This window comes from Notothenia coriiceps, unplaced genomic scaffold (genome assembly GCF_000735185.1).
Source record: "Notothenia coriiceps isolate Sejong01 unplaced genomic scaffold, NC01 NC01_scaffold00035621, whole genome shotgun sequence".
NCBI classification, from domain to species: domain Eukaryota; kingdom Metazoa; phylum Chordata; class Actinopteri; order Perciformes; family Nototheniidae; genus Notothenia; species Notothenia coriiceps.
This window is the reverse complement of record NW_011368322.1, coordinates 40,489-50,814: the sequence shown is the minus strand read 5'-3', so window position 1 is coordinate 50,814 and position 10,326 is coordinate 40,489. Positions and strand designations below refer to the sequence as shown.

Genomic DNA, 10,326 nt, shown 5'->3' with positions numbered 1-10,326 from the left:
AAATCCATAGATTTAGGAGGTCCCCTAGTGGCCGTTAGCTGTAAAAATCCATAGATTAGCCGCACCGTTATATAAGCCGCAGCGTCGAAAAATGGGAAAAAAGGCGCGGCTTATAGTCCGAAAATTACGGTAATTGTTTCATTAGGGACAAGAATGTGTCCTACTCTAGGAAGAAAGAAACCCCAGGGTAGGAGCGAGAATCACGATATTTTCTGATATCAAAGCAAACCTTCCAGAATACAATTTAATTGGATTCAATTGAAGATCTGCGATCAATATTAGACAATATCATATGGTAATTTCACACAGTCAGTAACAATGATATTCACTCACAAAACACAGAAAAAAAAAAAAAACTAAGAATTAAAGAATAGAAGGAGCTGCTGTTGAAGGTCTGGTGGCAGGTCAAAGCTGAGGATGTCTTTCCACTCAAACGATCAAAGCTGGTCACCTTAAAAGCCCGCCCACATTAAGTGAGCTTGGGCTGTTGTTATTGCTAACTTTCACGCTAACACCCTTTAGCTGTAATACGCAGGGGACAAGCAGAACATGGAAGCTTGTCCTGGGTCTGGAGGAGTTGTAGCATTAAATCACCACCATACACTCTCAGCCTCTCTATAGACCACACAACAGGCACATTCAAGCTGCTAGCACTGCTCACTAACAGCGTTATGTATCTATGTTATTATTTCCCATCCATATCATGGGTCATTCATCATGAAATTGATATGCGATCCTGATTGATGGATCGTTATACCCTGTGTTAAAAAAGGGTAAAACACAATTGCGTTGTACTATATGGGTGTTCTATAATTTCCTGTAGCCTTGTTGTATTTTAAAATAAAGACTTTTGGAGTTCATTACATTTTGCCTTACTAATGTTATGGTCTAATATTAGTGAAACTTAAGCTAGCTAGCAGTCCTTTTCTAAGCTGATTTTTTTTAACAGAACATGAGCTCACTCTCAGACATAAGTGGTGTGTCGGATTGCATATACTTTTCAGGGTAATTCAAGCTAATAGACTATTAACCTCGGCCCAGCTATTGATAACTGTCGAAAGCAGTCAATACATGCCAAACGGATAATAATTAGCCAACTGAGGCCTAGAGTCAATATCTGTAATGGTCACATCAACAACTGCTGCTTGTATTCACACATTTGTCGTGAGTGATTCACACTTAAGCTGCTATCAAACGTGCGTAACATCAGCATTAGCACCATAACAGGCTGGGTAAACTTGAAAATCAGCAATACAAACTCCACAAATCACATCATGGATACAAAGACGACACGGAAACAATGAATAGTGAGCTAATTTTAGAAGTCAGGGGAGAGAGGGAGATGTGAAGAACAAAGAGATATGAAGAACAAAGAAGTGCCCTGCTCACACAGACCCCAGGCCGATGGAAACCTAGAGCCTGCAGCACTCTAAAGGTTGGCTCAGGTTGCTGCTGACGTCAGAGTGTTTCTGTGTGACACGGTGCAGGTGCTAATAACCCCCTAACTTTGTATCTCCTGGGACCTTATTGCTTTGGTCTTTTTCGCACTTAGTTCACCTCCACTTTCATGATTTTCTTTTTGATATTTAAAGTTTTTCTTTTACCTCAACTTTTTGTATGTTTCCGGAATGACTGCTCGTGGTGACGCAGTGATTACATACAAATGAACATACGGCCCCTAACGCCACCTTTTTCTGTTTCTTGTGCACTCAAACATACCAATGCATACAATAATAATGGGGACCAGATAAAACACCCTTTTGGCCCAGATTCAAGATCCTTTTTCTTGACATTTTCTCTTCAGCTGCTCAAGGAAGAGTTATGAACCCCATTGTTTTTTTATCCTTTTGAATAAATTCCTCTGCTTGTTAATGTAAGGGAACATTGTTTGTTCCATAGTAACATGTTTTATCCTGCACTGTAGATGAATGCTTTTTGAAGCAACTCTCTTTAGTGACATGTCATTAATGCATGCTTCAGCTGCAAATACAAAGCACTTTGATACTTTCCATAACGCTGCACTAATATTTGTTGCTGATAAATAAAATGTTCAACATTGTGAGCTGTGTGCTGAGGTTCTGTGGCCCTGTGTCTTTGTAAGGTTTGATATGCCCTTTTATCTATCTATAATGCTCTTACATTGCTTCGTTGTTGCCTTTCATTGTTGGCCCTTATAGAACATACTCAAATATTTGCAAATTTTTATTACATTATTTTATTTTAGCAATATACAGGATGTCACCAAATACAACATTCTAGCTCCAGGCATAAATTATACATTTGGGTGGAGATAAAAGGCCGGTGTGGCTCCATCAACAGGTAATGTTATTTCTCCAACAAAAAGACAGAACACAGTGGGTTACCTGACTGCTCAAACTGGGGATCCCTGCTGGCTCATTTAGCTCCTTCTCATATTAATTCACCATATGTTTATTTTTTTACTTCACTTACTACCTTTAAACCCAGGTTTAAATTTTCCTTTAATAATGCATATCACTGCCTGCCTGCATTCCTTTCCATTTCTTTATGTATTTGTTTGTATGCTTGTACGTAATGTGTCTCGGAGTACTCAGAAAAGCGCTATATAAATGAAATGTTTAATTTGTATTAATAATACTGTTGTATTTTATGGGAGATATTGTCCATGGGTTACCGTACTTTATTCAATTAGGTAAATCATTTTTATCTTAAACAATGTGGTCCTAGCTGTGTGTTTGTAGAGTAGTTGAACGCGGCTCCGACAATCATAATCAAGGACCAAAACTATTAAATTATTTCGTTTTTGGTGTCCTCAGTGAAATTCCTAACAAAGATTCAAACTGAATTCACGGTCATTCTGCGACACAGGGTTGCATTAAAACTGTTGTAGTCCATTTATGCTCGAGACAAAACAAAAGCACCAGGGCATTCCTGTAGTGCAATTTATGAAAAAACAATAATATAAACACTGGAGATTTGTCTGGGCGGATACAATGGCTGATATGAGATATTCCTACCATTAAGCTGCCGAATATTGTCTTTTTAAAACAAGAGAGAGGTCCTTGGATGACAACATATTGCCTAGGACTGTTTTTAGTTAGTGAAGCCAAGGTTAGTTATATGAATAACAGTACACTTTTCACTCCTATTGATTGCCATGTGCTGGGGTGCTGAATCAGACCTAATTTCTATCAGACTCAGATTTTCCCACAGTAATTTGAAGAGGCTTATGCAAGCAAGTCAATTAAGCATATTTATTATTCTGCATTACTGATGATGTCTCTCAATTAGTGTCATTTTGTTCTTATGTAGCAATCACAATTACCTTTTGTTCCTGCAGGCATGTGTATATATGTGTGTGTGTATGAGTGTGTTGGCATTCATATGGTTGCATAACTGGTTGCATGCTCCTTTGCCTAAGCCTGCTTGTCTTCACGCTGTCAGTGTCATCCCGGTTAACATGCTGTCACAATTCGATATGTCATTGTCAGTCTCCAGCGGAGTGCAATATTCACAAGGAAATACTTCCTCAGGCATATGAGAAGAAAACAAACCCTGCTGGACAAATATATGACGCCATCAAATCGAACTCACACATGCTCGATCAATGTTCAGAAAGGGAACACAATAACACAAAGAAGAAACTGTAGGAGACCATCAATATGGCTTTTAGTGTTAATGTTATTGATCTTTCAAAACTCAAGCCACAAAACTATATGTAAGTGACCTCCCATCCAGCCCACCTCCTTTTCCCTTTCAAATAACTTCTATTTTAACCCATGTTCCCCCTAGCTGCAATCCAAATACATACAAATCAACTGTAGGCATTGCAATTGCATTCAATATGCTGGAGAAATGAACTTTGTATGCAATATATTCACTAGGCAACCAGAACGTTACAAATCCCTATTTCATACTGGTGGCCCATGATTGAAAGAGCTGTCAGACTTTGTAGCAGGGACCCAACGCGGACCTACAGTCTCTCGGAATCAAAGCTGACCATGCGGACATTAGCTTTTTTGCACGACTGCTTAAGGTTTATAGGTTGATGTTCCTCTGTACCACTGCTGCTTTCAAGTTCATTCCAAGGGTGTTCCGGTGGATTGACATAGGGGATTTGTGGGGACATTAAGTGCCATATTTTAGACCAGTGAATACTTGAAATGGCCTGTGCCAGCGGACTTATCTCACCTTTGTACAAATCTTTTGTGCCCACATTAAGAGAAATGCCTGTGGTGTGCAGTCTTCACATTATCCTTCCTTCCATCACAGCGATTATTACAATACTCCTCTTTTCTGCTGGCTGGAGGGGTGTATATGTGTTTGATTGACAGCTGTTGGATGCTGCTGAAGTGCTGATGTTACAAACAACTTGCGATATGTAAGCATGTATGATGGATCCATTTTTATTTGAATTAACTTTGTTTATCACTGCCGGTAAGCATATGCTTTGTGTTTACACTCACGGCCACATCCCCTGTATGATAATATAAGTAAGGGATGTGAATGCATGTCCATACTAAGTATATTCACTTCTATGAAAACAAATATCTATATTAACTCTCAACCTCATTTTATATTTTCCAAATGTGCCCACAACTCCTATCAAAGCGAGGAACAAACCTTTATGTTGATTAGTGCAACAAACCAAAAAGAGATGTGTTCTTTTAGCCCTGAAAGATAGTTATCCAAGGGTAAATAATATGTATATTTAAACTCTTTCAGAACTACTTCAAATGTATACATTTAATCTAGGTCTTACAGTATTGCCAGTCAACATGGCTAGATGGCTAACATGTTTCCCCGACTTGGCAAAACCTCACGAGAAGCAGAAGGACAATAATGATTTTGGCATGATGGCATATGGCACATTCAAAGCGTTTTTTCTGGCTGAAACACTTTTGTTGCAGTTACCAGCGTATTCCCATATCATGCTGCACTGCCTGCCTTCCTTGGCCCTCTGAGCATTGGCCTGCTTATATGTACCGGTACCTTGATTTACATCAGAGAAAAGCAAGATACCTAACATTCACAACAATATGCTAGACACCATTGAGATGTACCATTTATTAAAAAAACAATACAGATAAACTGTCAGTTACCATGCTGTTTCCATTTAGCAGGTCATCATTTAGATTTTGTTCCCATCAATCTGAATCAATTGCGGGGACATTTTGAGATAGTCTTGTGCTATAATTGCTCACTTATCTCGGGCAATATTAGCACGTTTGACGAAATTATGTTTTTTTTCATTCCCCCAGCAAAGAGCGGTAATGAACACTATTTTAGCTGAGCATTAATAGAAGCCCGGTGTTATAGGGTTAGAAAAGAGAGCAAGTATGTTTTAAAAATTTTTTACAAGTTAGGACATGCAAACGAATGAATATAGCCTGTACTGCATCTGGCATCACAGTGTGACTGTTAATTCCTCCCTGCAGCCACACGGCAAAAAAGACACAAATTGAATGAATAAGAGCATCTGTTGTTGAGCCTGTGGACTTCTACTTGAGAAAACTCGACAGACAATGAGAGGAACTTATTTTCTCCCTGTTTGATGTGGAACCAGGTGCACTAAAAGTACATCCACAGTCTGTGGAGTTTCTATGTTGACATGCTGGTTAATGTCCAGGTGTCCTGCCTCCTGTCCTCAAGGGTAGAACTCCATACATGACTGATTCAAATAGTCTCTGACCAGTTGATGCAATTTAAGGGTCAAGGTAATGAGTTCCGAGCTGGAATTAGCCTTGTAACCCAAATGAGCAAAAATTGTAGTCTCAGGAAAATGTTTGTATCAGTTACTAATATGAATGACTGAAAATCAGGAAATCCTGCTTCACGTGGTGGTCATTACCCTCCTCAGGATTAATTTCAATTTTGAAACATACTACTCTGTATGTGTTTTTTTCTCGTGTGTTATGTGTTTTTTCTCCCTGTTAGTCTTTGAAAATGTGATTCTAGGTTTCACTTTTGCAAGTTTGAGCCGTACATCATCTGACTTTATCTCTCAATGAAAAGCAGCACCAGTTTAAATATTATAACCATGTCAGCAAAACACATTTTTTGACTTATACCTCCTGGCTGAGCCTGAGGCTGCCAGTAAGATTATTTAGTTATTTATGAAATGACATTACCAAAATCCTTGTCAGTAACTTTTTCAGAATACTGACTATACATGCAGTCATACTTGAGTGCTTATTACTTTGGCACGTATAGATTCAATCTCAATCTTTTCCCCTTCTCTGTGACTCAAACTGTAACACCCGTAATAAGCAACCGTGCCTGCGTGCAGAGAAATGACAGTCATTTTCAATCAAACGTAAAAACCACTCCCACTTTGACACCCTTACACCCTAATATCATTCATATTAACATCCCTGACTAGCAAGTGAGCTTTTTCTGTCAACTTGACACAGAGAGAGAGATAAAGACACAGAGTGTGTTCCCCCTTTTCTATTTTTGGACTGTCAGCATAAAAAGCTGTTTTAACACTTTTGTATTTTGACATTGGCTTTTGTGGCTTGACCTTAGGTTTTGAGTTTTGTTGGGTTGGGTGGCCAATAGATTCTGTTATTTGAGTAGCTTAACTAAGTTTTCCCTTGTGTTTTCCTCTGTGTATGGATTTGTTGTGGCTTTATTCTCCGACATTATTGAGTTTGTTATGTTCACACAATGTGAGCAAAAAAGAACAACATTCATTGCTGCCGTAAGTGTAAGCTGGTAAGCTGAATGATACAGGCTTTCAGGTTCACAGCCCCCATTCTTGCAATTCTACTACTTTCAGTGTAATAATGTTTATTTCCGTTTATCTTGTAAGGGCTCCCATTGTGACTCGCAAAGCCTTTCACCTGGTGTAACACCACAATTAGCAGATAGATTTCAGGTCCCAGTGAGTATACTGACATTCGCTCCGAGAGCAGTCATGTTCTACAGATGTCTGTTTAAACGTTCATATTCAATAACATGGTGAAAAGTTGAACACTACAGTACTTTATTTTTACATTTTATTCGGTCTAAACGGATGGGAATTGGCTTTTTAGTCGCAGCAATGACACTCAGGAACATTTGCTATCCTGGCTCCAAAATGGTGGAATGAGCTCCCCATTGAAATCAGGACAGCAGAAAGCTTACACATCTTCCGGCACAGACTAACAACTCTTTCGACTCCACTTCGAGCGATAGAATTACCAACAAAGCACTTATATACTAATAAAGGTCTGGCTTATCTAAAGCTAGTTGAGTAGCACTTGAAATGTTTTGGCTCTATGAAACCTGATGTACTTATATGATTCTGTTTTCTTCAAGTTTGTGTCTTCTTCGTCGAATGCACATTGTAAGTCGCTTTGGATAAAGGCGTCAGCTCAATGCAATGTAATTTGGAGTAAAATAGAAAGTCGTTGACCAACATATGCCATTATAAAAGTATTTGTGGTGGCAAATCTATTACCGGTTGAAACACTTGCACCTATTCATTTAGAAAGTGCAAGAGCTATTTAAGGGCAAGTTTATAGGACTAACGGCCATTTATATATACCATGGTGTTTATGTACCACTAATGGTTTCCAGCCAAAAACAAACAGCTCTTTCCTACTCTTTTTCCGTTTTGGATACACTTTTACATTTTGCTATGTAATACAATACATCGCCACCACATGGGCGTAATCATGCAATGGCCTTCAACAGTTTTCCATACATCCATGTAGACGAATGTCAGAGTTTTGCCGATAGCTAGAGGCGAACACAATTTGATGGAGGCAGCTGCTTAGTCATTCTCTATGAAGGATAATCCATTTTGACCTGATGCTCAATTAATAATCCAAATAACTATTCAATTTAAAATAACTTATCCATATTTAATAAATCAGGTTACTACAGATAACTATCGTCATACTGCTTGAGGGCATTGAAACGCACACTTAATAAAATAAAAAAGCACCTCACTGCAATATTAATCTTCTTTTTTACAACACCCTTGATCCCTAAATGCCTGTAGAATGGAAGCAAAGGAGCATTGTGTCCTCCTGTTCAAGGATATTGTGAATCTGCAAGTAATTAAGTTCATATCTGGGCCACATGAGTTCCCTATATGTCTCCCAGACGGATGAGCAGGGTCCCTGACAGCTGTGGGATGTTATGGAGGAGGAGAAGATTTACTGTAAATTAGTCATGTCTAACCTTTGACTGATGGACTACGTGATGAATACCCCTGTCAACCTGCCCTTCCATCTGCCTTTCCATCCATTTCTTCCACCTTGCCAGCACACACTAATAATAGACTAATAGATGCTACTGGACGTACCCTCACCAGTTGCAGAGTATATTTTGTCCTTGTCACAGACAACTGGGAATAAGTTGGGAATTAGTCGATTCAACAGATACATTAAATGGTTAATAATCAGCTTATACAGTATTGTCAGACATAATGTTAGTTCTTTAAGTCTAAACTTGCATAAACATATTTGCCAATGGTCCTTCACAGAACGATGCACCATGTATCAAAAGCACTCGTAATACATTGATTTAATTAGTTGTCTTTTCCAAAAAGAACAAGAAATGTATTGATGTCAACCTGTGATGAGTTTCTGTATTTTGTTGCCAAGCTGTTGTTTGGAACCTGGATATTGAGATTGCTCTTGTAGTGTGCACATGGCCGTTGTCCAATGATACTGCTGTACCTGCGCTATAATTTTGGAACAATCCCATATGTTGCTGCCTCCATAAAAGATTCTAGAAAATCTGATCTAACTGCCTTTCTTATATTTAGAAGTTGATTTGTACTCCTTGCATGCTCCTCTTCTCCACCCAGGACTGTCTAAGTGCTGCCGTGTGCTTTTAAGATAATCAGAAATTCAGTCCACATGGCATTTTGCATAATATTGTTAGTTATCTTAAGAATCACGTTTACATTTTCAAAATGCTTTTGACAAAGATGAATTAGAAGTGTTTTGAAATCAATTAAACCAATTATCCAAGCAAAATACAGGAGCCAGCTCTTTTCTTCTTTGTCCTTGTACACTGTGAGACTGACTGTTGAGCGGCCTGACCAAGCAAGGAGGCAGAGGCAGAACGTCCAAATACAATCCGGTGTGGGCATTTATTCAAATCATGGGCGCATGATTCACAGCCTCAATTGCTGTCCACCTGAACACAGTCAGCAGCCACAAGGATCTCACACACACTACCTGTCCACTGACAGGGAAAACAGAGCCTAAATACACTAACACACTAATCAGGCCAATAAGACACAGGTGGGGGGGAGGAGACAACACAGGGCACCAGGTGAACACAATCAACAACAATGAAGCTATACAACCCGTAACGGAGGCCGAGATCTATGGGCCCAGAGATCACCTCCGTGACATACGCACATGAGAAAAGACAGACAAATGCACACGGTGTTGTTACCTATGGTTGTTACCCATCTCAAAGAACCAATCCTCTTTGTTTATTATCTTCTGTCTGGTGGCGCAGACTGTGTTTTCTGGCTCCCTGTGGATTTTGGAAAATAAATCATCAAAAGTGTCATCCCACTATCCTTTATTCTCCCTCTTCGGGTACGAGAGCCGATGCAGAGGGATACTTCTTGCCTGCCCAAAACAACTGTTTCAAAATCACCTAACACGCAGTGCCTTACATTTGGGACATGCAGCACAAGGCTGCTTTGCAACCATGCATTCATAAAACAAATGCCTGAACACCACACTCATTGTTCAAGGGAGAATGGGCAGTACTAGCTCGCTGATTTGTGTAAACGCATTATTCAAAGTTGGCCCCTCTAACCCGGCTAAATGCCATTAGCCAGTGACTTTATCCATCTTCAATCTAGATGGCATATAGCCAATGTTTTGACTCAGACACCACTGATTACAGTTTCAACCAGGGCAGAACCGGTCCTGAGAAGAGAAGAGGCAGAGGAGTAGCGATGGGTATCGTTTGAAATGTATCGTTTCCGGTTCTTATCGATTCCCCGTTTCGATTCCCAAATTGTAAAAGAAAGAGGTGAAACGTTTAGAAAACAAAAATATCTTTATTCTTTTAAGCTTTAACTGACATTTAAAAAAATATATACATGCAATACAAATGTATTGCACAATAGCTGTGCTCTATTTCAACTGAGCTATGCCTGTGGCAAGCTATTAACAGGCATTACACTGTGCCTTGTCTTTTTCTTTTTTAGTGTAGTGGAGCCTCACTTTAGAGACTTTACCGCGAACCATCTTTGGTGTTATGAAGTGACTGAGTTCTTGAACTGTCTCCGGGAGGGCGGGGGGAGCCGCCCAAAGTGTGTGTGTGTGTGTGTGTGTGTGTGTGTGTGTGTGTGTGTGTGTGTGTGTGTGTGTGTGTGTGTGT

At 39.5% G+C, this 10,326-nt stretch overlaps 1 protein-coding gene across 1 annotated transcript in view; it reads left to right on the top strand.

The window, feature by feature from the left end:
* LOC104963117 (importin-11-like) overlaps positions 1–10,326 on the top strand; it is a 55,137-nt gene that overhangs the window by 12,094 nt on the left and 32,717 nt on the right. The window lies entirely within an intron of this gene.